Source organism: Zingiber officinale, chromosome 9A (assembly GCF_018446385.1).
Source record: "Zingiber officinale cultivar Zhangliang chromosome 9A, Zo_v1.1, whole genome shotgun sequence".
NCBI lineage: Eukaryota > Viridiplantae > Streptophyta > Magnoliopsida > Zingiberales > Zingiberaceae > Zingiber > Zingiber officinale.
In genome coordinates, this window is record NC_056002.1 from 126,664,669 (window position 1) to 126,672,371 (window position 7,703).

Below are 7,703 nucleotides of genomic sequence, written 5' to 3' on the forward strand. Positions count from 1 at the left end.
CTGCCTGGCTTCACTCACCAGGACTTTCATACTGCCTAGCTTCACTCACTAGGACTTTCACCTGGCTTCACTCACCAGGATTTTCCTTCTGCATGGCTTCACTCACCAGGGCTTCCACCTAGCTTCACTCACTAGGGTTTTCCATCTGCCTGGCCTCACTCACCAGGACTTTCATACTGCCTAGCTTCACTCACTAGGACTTTCACATGGCTTCACTCACCAGGATTTTCCTTCTGCCTGGCTTCACTCACCAGGACTTTCATACTGCCTAGCTTCACTCACTAGGACTTTCACCTGGCTTCACTCACCAGGATTTTCCTTCTACCTGGCTTCACTCACCAGGACTTTCATTCTGCCAAGCTTCACTCACTAGGACTTCCTTCTGCCTAACATCCCAGTTAGGACTTCCCAGTCAAGTATCCGGTCATCCTTGACCTACTTGACTCTTCTTCAATCAACCTTGCATTGTCAAACATCGAAACCCAAACCAAGACTCAGGCTTGGTCAACCAGGTCAACCTTGACCTAAGGGATGTTGCATCAATAATCTCCCCCTTTTTGATGTTTGACAATACCAACACTATCACTTACAATACCACATGTAAGTTAGGCTAATCCCATAAACTAAACCTTCTTCATGCCAATAGGTAATGAATACATAAGTTAAGCCCTTCATTCTCCCCCTAAGAGGGCAAACTCCCTCTAGGTAATGAAAGCCTAACTTACTCCCTTTCATTCTCCCCCTATTGGCACACATCAAACCATCTTTGAGCACACAGCAACCCGTGCCTCAATTTTTGGCACTCTTCAACAAATGCCCCATTGTTGAAAACTCTCCCCCTGAAGAGTTGCTCATCGTTGTTCACAACTTCACTCGTTGTGACCAACACGATAATGAAGATCCTATACCCTTCATTAACCTTAACCCTACATTCTCCCCCAATGTAGGCAAATGCCCATCCTTGAGCATTATCCACTTGAAGCCACTTGAACAATGAGGATATCCACTCCCCATTAAAGTTCAAACGCTCAACCTTGAGCATGTTCTTAAAGGAAGGTTGACCACCTTCCAAGATTCATGAAAAATAATTTTCATGTCTTTAAAGAGTCCCTCCCCCTAAAGACATGGTGGTAACTTCTGTCATTGCACCAACAATGACTTGGAATCCCTAAAACTTTAGGAAACCCAAATTTTAGAAGTTTTGAGGTTCAAATATTCAAAATTTGAAACAAACCTCAACCTAAACTTCAACGAAGTCTTCCTTAACTATTCCATCCTTGTTTTCAACACGAAAACACCCGGTTTGTGTATACAAATGTATTTTTAAGGGTTTGGAATGGTTACATAGACTAACCATGGTTCAAAGATGCTGAAATCAGGCCTTCCCAGCCAAAATTAGCAACCTGGATCGATTGGAGTTGGGTTCCAATCGATTGAACCTGGCTGAATCGATCCACTGATCGATTCAGTCCTTGTGGATCGATCGGCTGATCGATCCAGCGAGCTACTACTTGCAAGAATTACCTTCTGAATCGATCCACGGATCGATTCAGGCACTCCAATCGATCCATGGATCGATCGGAGCTCTGATAGTTGCTGAAATTCCATTTCAGTCAACTTCAGAAACCCCTAGAAAATTCTACAAAAATCCAAAATTCATGAAATTTCGTGTAGACATTATTTAGGGCATACTTAATCATGGAAAAATAGTTTTCTATGAAAATACTTCATATTTTCAAAGATTGACACAAATTTGAAAACTTGCAAAAATTTTAGTGTTTTCTTCAAGTTTGTGTCTAACTATTCAATGGTGATTACTATCAAAAGATAGCCTTCACCAAGGTTTTCCAAAAACATTTAAAAACATTTTCAAAACCAATATCCCATCATGTTCCTTGGGCATAATGCACATGACTTGTACATTAGCTTTCCCAATGATGGGACGACACATAACTATGTGTTTTGATGAACCTAAAACTCAAAAGAATGCACTAACTCAACATCTTGAGTTTTGTTCATCTTCCTAACATCTCACTTATATTTAATGTGCACTAAAACACATACAAGTCACCTTATAGTCCTTGTGAGATGTAAGATTTTGATTTTGCCCTAATCTAGGGATCATGCATATCTATCTAGGCATTCTAGAGTTATTAGACATCCACCTAGGATGTCACTTGTTAAAAATTTGTTGTTAAATGCCATTTGTCCTTAAGTACAAGAAATTAAACTTAATGCATGATTATGTTATGACATACATCAAAAGGAAATAATTTTCAAAAGAAAATATCCTATAACTACATGATGTATGAATGTCATGACATGATATTTTTGGATTTTTCATAATAAAACAATGAATGCAAAAATAGACATGATGTCATGGCATATGATGGGCAAACAATCATGGCAAGATTTAGCATAAATAAAATATACCTAGATTATCTATCTAAGTATCCTTAACCACTTAGCTAACTCAAAATACCACTAGTTTCAACTTAAACCTAGATTGCCCCAAAGTGCTTCAAGACAATGCCAAAGCCTAAATTGGCATTTCTAATTCCCTTGATTAATTTATGCCAATTGAAATTAAGCATATTCCTCAAATGTTGGCATATTTCATTTTTCCACAAGAGTAGCACTTTAAAATTAAGGCTTGGGTCGCTTTACATTTTTAAGAGAACACCAAAATCCCAACTTGGTATTTCTCTATGAATTTCCAAGTTGTGCCATTTTAAGATAAAATCAATTATTCCACCAATAGGCACATTTTACTCTTTCAAGGAGTAAATATTAGTTCCATTTCATTTTCAAAGGTTAACAAAAACCTTGAAAATGCTCCTTGAGTGTCAATTTCCTCAAAGTTGGGTTAACTACCCTTCTAATCGGAGTTGACACTCTCTAACCCATCTATGGGGTAGAGAAGATGCTCCTAGGAACCCAGCACCTATTGGTGCTCCTTGGATGCTCTAGGTATTCACTAGGGATAACTTCCCTAGATACCTTCCTAGTGACCTTGTTTGGCTTCTTATAAGCCTTGGTCACTTTTTCTAGGTCAACTCTAGAGATAACCTCCTTTGTGACCTTGTTAGTGGCTTTCTTAGACTTCTTTGAAGTCTTAGTCACTTTGGTCGCAAAAATACTCTTAGGGATGACTTCCCTAGTATTCTTGGCTTGACCACTAGACCTAGGATTTGTTCCATAACTATATGGAACTCTATGGTAAGAGGGTACATCCTTCTTAGCCTTTGGTTTGTATCCCACACCTCTATGGCCATTGGATGACTTTCGTACCCCTAAACCTAGGTTATGCTCATTTTGCCCTAATAGGATATTTTCCATCATTTTTAGGGTCTTTTCCATTTTATCAAGTCTTGACCTCAAGACTTGATTTTCCATCACTAAGTCCTTAGTTTTTGGTTTTCCATTAAGTCCATGAGCATTTTTGTTTCTAGGCTTGTAGCTATAATCCTTAGAGTTCTTGCCTAGACTTTTACCTATATTCCTAGCCTTAGGTGTAGTAGTTTTAGCATGAAAAGCTATATGTTTTTCTTTAACGCTATCATGCTTTCTATTTTCATGGTAAATAGCATTAAAATGATATAAGTTAGAACTATCATGCTTTTTACCATAATGTAAAGGGGTAGGCTCAATAAATGTTACCTTCTTCTTTACCTTGGAGGCTCCCCCTTGACTAATGCCTCCTTGAGCCTTGACCATCTTCTTCCCCTTGGGGCATTGACTTCGGTAATGCCCTTTTTGTTGACACAAGAAGCACACAATGTGCCCCTTGCTCTTCTTTGTCCCGGGGGTGGTCTCCTTGGGCTTCTCCTTGCCCTTTTGTGTCACTTGACCCTTCTTCTTGGCCAAGTTAGGGCACTTGCTCTTGTAGTGCCCATGTTCCCTACATTCAAAGCATATAATATGATTTTTATTATTAATTGAAATATTTATACCTTTGCTTGTAGGGATGACATCTTTTCCTTTGGATCCGGAGGTAGAAGCTTCCTCTAGATCGGACCTTAATTCTCCTCCATTTGATTTTTCTTGACTTGTGGAGGTAGAAGCTTCTTCCTCCTCTTCTTCTCTCGACCCGGATGTAGAAGCTTCTCCTTCTTCTTGATCCGGCGTCACCAAGGATTGCTCCCCCTCAATCCTAGAGGTGGAGGCTTCATCATCTTGAATATGAAACAAGGAGTATGCTCCCTCATTGTTCCATTCGTTGCATTCCCTTGAGGATGAAACTTCTTGGATTTCCTCTTCTTCGGAGGTTGAGTATCTCTCAACCTCGGAGTCCTCCTTTTGGTCTTGCTCCAAAGAGTCACCCTCTCTGGATTCTTCTTGCTCTTGTACAGTGGAGGGGATCTCTTCATGAAGCTTGGCCAATTTGCTCCATAGTTCCTTTGCATCTTCAAATTCTCCAATTTTGCAAAGGATGGTGCTTGGCAATAAGTTGACCAAGATCTTGGTCACTTTGTCATTGGCCTCGCACCTTTGGACTTGCTCTTGGCTCCACTTGCTCCTCTTGAAAACTTTGCCCTTTGAATTTCTTGGAGCCTTGAAGCCTTCCATTAGAGCAAACCATTGCTCTATCTCCATCATAAGGAAATTTTCGATTCTTGATTTCCAAGAATCAAAACTCATGGAAGTGTATGGTGGAGCCACCCTTGTGTCAAATCCAAGTCCATCTTGGAATTGCATCTTGAAGTTGAGCTTGATAAAGTCTTGAACTTGAAGAATTTGCTCCAACTTCTTCACCCTCTAGCTTTTCTTGTTATACTTGACCCTTCCGGCGATGATTCCGGTGAAGAGCAGCCTCGCTCTGATACCACTTGTTAGGACCAAAAGTAGCTAGAGGGGGGGTGAATAGCTCGTCTCGTTCGCTCGGTGCTCGGCAGTGCTTGTTTCTTCAAAGATGTGCAGCGGAAATACAAAGAAACAATCACACAACGCTAACACGGTTGGTTTACTTGGTATCCACCTCACAAGAGGTGACTAATCCAAGGATCCACACCAACACACACACCCTCCACTAAATAAACCTCTCCTTTATGGTAACTACCAAGGGCGGAGAAGCCCTACAAGACTCAATACAAGAAAAGAGGGAAGGGATACAAGAAATACAAGCTTACAAGCTTACAATGAGTACAAGAACCCTAACCCTAGTTTCTTCTTCTTGCTTTGATCCGCCTCTTGACTTGGAAAGCTTCCAAGAACCTTCAAGAACTGGCGATCACGAGCTTGGAGAAAGCTGTGGAGAAGCTGATGAGAGAGCTGGAGTCAATCGGAGAAGAGATGCCGCAGCCATCGCACGCCTGCAGCTATAAACGACGCCAACGGTCGGATCCCGATCGATTCGAATGTTCCCAATCGATCGGGGAGGCTTTGGATCGATCCATGGATCGATCCAGAGCGCCTCTGTGCTCTGGGAAAAACGCCTGGATCGATCCACGGATCGATCCAGCGCTTATCGCGCGAAGCAGCCGCGTCCCAATCGATCCACTGATCGATTGGGACATCTGGATCGATCCACGGATCGATCCAGAGGCTTTCTGTTCGCTGGGAGAAGCCTGGATCGATCCAGCTCCTGGATCGATCCCCTGATCGATCCAGCACTTGGTTTTTGCCCAAAACCAAGTTCCAAGACTCCCAAACCAACATCCGGTCAACCTTGACCTGTTGGTACATCATGCCTAGCATCTGGTCACTCCCTTGACCTGCCAGGACTTCCCACCAAGTGTCCGGTCAATCCCTTTGACCCACTTGGACTTTTCTCGTCGTGCCAAGTATCCGGTCACTTCCTTGACCTACTTGGACTTCCACCAGATGTCTGGTCAATCCCTGATCCATCTGGATTTTCCCTTCGTGCCAACCAGGGCTTCCACCTAGCTTCACTCACTAGGGTTTCCATCCGCTGGTCACTCACCGGGACTTTCATACGCCTAGCTTCACTCACTAGGACTTTCACCGCTTCACTCACGAGATTTTCCTAGCTTCACTCACGGGACTTTCATCAGCTTCACTCACTAGGACTTTCACCTGGCTTCACTCATCAGGATTTTCCTTCTGCATGGTTTCACTCACCAGGGCTTCCACCTAGCTTCACTCACTAGGGTTTTCCATCTGCCTGGCTTCACTCACCAGGACTTTCATACTGCCTAGCTTCACTCACTAGGACTTTCACCTGGCTTCACTCACCAGGATTTTCCTTCTGCCTGGCTTCACTCACCAGGACTTTCATACTGCCTAGCTTCACTCACTAGGACTTTCACCTGGCTTCACTCACCAGGACTTTCATTCTGCCTAGCTTCACTCACTAGGACTTCCTTCTGCCTAACATCCCAGTTAGGACTTCCCAGTCAAGTATCCGGTCATCCTTGACCTACTTGACTCTTCTTCAATCAACCTTGCATTGTCAAACATCGAAACCCAAACCAAGACTCAGGCTTGGTCAACCAGGTCAACCTTGACCTGAGGGATGTTGCACCAACAATCTTTGTCATGTTGTGTGCTGACACATGGTGCTAATGGCACCAAAGAGGAGTAAAGAACCAAAGGAGAGGGAGTAGCAGGAGCAACAACAATGTAAGGAAGAAGAATAAGAAGTTTATGAGATTTGGCTTTGTATTTGGTCGAAACTCATGAAAGAAGCCAAAGAAGAAGAGGATTGATTGCGGACTGCAAAAGAATAAGTGAAAGGAGAGGTTGCAGCTCCAAAAGATCCAACGATGAATGAAGGAGAAGTAGGGCTTAATCAAGAAAATGCTAAGTAAGCCTAATTCAAGCAAGCAAAGAACTCAGAAAGCTTGGGAGGGAAAGGTCTTCTACAATACTTGGATATTTGCATACCAGCTTGGATACAAAGTTGGATGCAAACTTGGATGATCTATAAATGAAGATGGCTAGCCTATTTATAGTACTTAACCTAGGAAAGAATGACAAAGATCTAAAGAATCTTATGGTGGAGATTAAGTCTCCAGAACATTCTTGAAGGTGGAGAATTCTCGTAAATCTCTTACTACACTTCTCTAGGGTATTTTACAAGATTTGGAAGGAATCTTGGGGTATTCTAGAACATCCTAGAATCATGGAGATGCACGTTGTAATACTCTGGAACCTCTTGTAGGTCATGGAGGGTGACATCCTCCCCTACCTATGCTGGCAACGCCCTTGTTGCCCTTGTGGAATAGAGCAATTTGGTCCTTGAATTGCCAAAGTCCCTCTGTTGGTTCCCAACTTACTTCGCTATGTGACAATCCTCTCCACTTTACAAGATATTGTTGGCTCGACGCGTGATATTTCCTTTGGATACCGCTTGTGTGACACCACACATTGATGTTTTGGGTTGAGGATGTATAAAGTTGGAGAATGGCATAATCATGGCAAATACTCGATCTAAGAAGTCTATTCTAATAACTATTTCATAATCATCCATGAGAATAATTGAGATGGTCTTTTTACCATGCCATATCCCAATGCTTAGATTCGTGTTGCAGACAGTGCAAATGATGGGAGCTTCTTTAGAATTAACCGTCTTGAGACCCAACTTCTCTACTACCTCCTTGGTGAGGTAGTATTAAGTGCCCTTGTATTAAGTGCATGCTACTTCAACTTCCACAAACATCATTCCTTTGTGTTTAGACCCGACCATGGTTTGAAACTAATGGTTTAACATTTTGGAACCGCCAATTTGATGATTAAGAAAA